The sequence below is a fragment of the Lactuca saligna genome, unplaced genomic scaffold, assembly GCF_052625555.1.
Source record: "Lactuca saligna cultivar CGN05327 unplaced genomic scaffold, ASM5262555v1 scaffold_22, whole genome shotgun sequence".
Classification (NCBI taxonomy): domain Eukaryota; kingdom Viridiplantae; phylum Streptophyta; class Magnoliopsida; order Asterales; family Asteraceae; genus Lactuca; species Lactuca saligna.
In genome coordinates this window covers 27,501-27,861 of record NW_027629828.1, presented here as the reverse complement: position 1 = coordinate 27,861, position 361 = coordinate 27,501, and positions in this window count along the sequence as shown.

Sequence of the window (361 nt, the reverse complement as noted above, 5' to 3'; positions counted from 1 at the left end):
GGGGAGCAGTGGGTGAGCATGGCAAGGGATGAAGGTGCCAGACTGCCTTTGAGCGCGAGCTTGGGTGACTGTTGCTTGATTCCTAGTCGGTGGCATAATACCCCTCCGAGTGGGGGCCTTGGCGTGGTGTGGGGATGCCTCGTTAGGTCTCTGCGACACCGATCCAGGGTTGTGGTCTAGCTTTGGAAGTTTGGGATGGTGCTGTTTGTGTGGCAATTCGATGATGATGTGCTTGCTGATCTATGTTTGACGTGCTACTGGTGCTAGCCAGCATTTGATTTGTGCTGATGATTGGGAAACGATAGGCGTTAAAGTGGCATGTGTTGCTTTTTGTGATACTACTATGGTACGCTAGTCTATC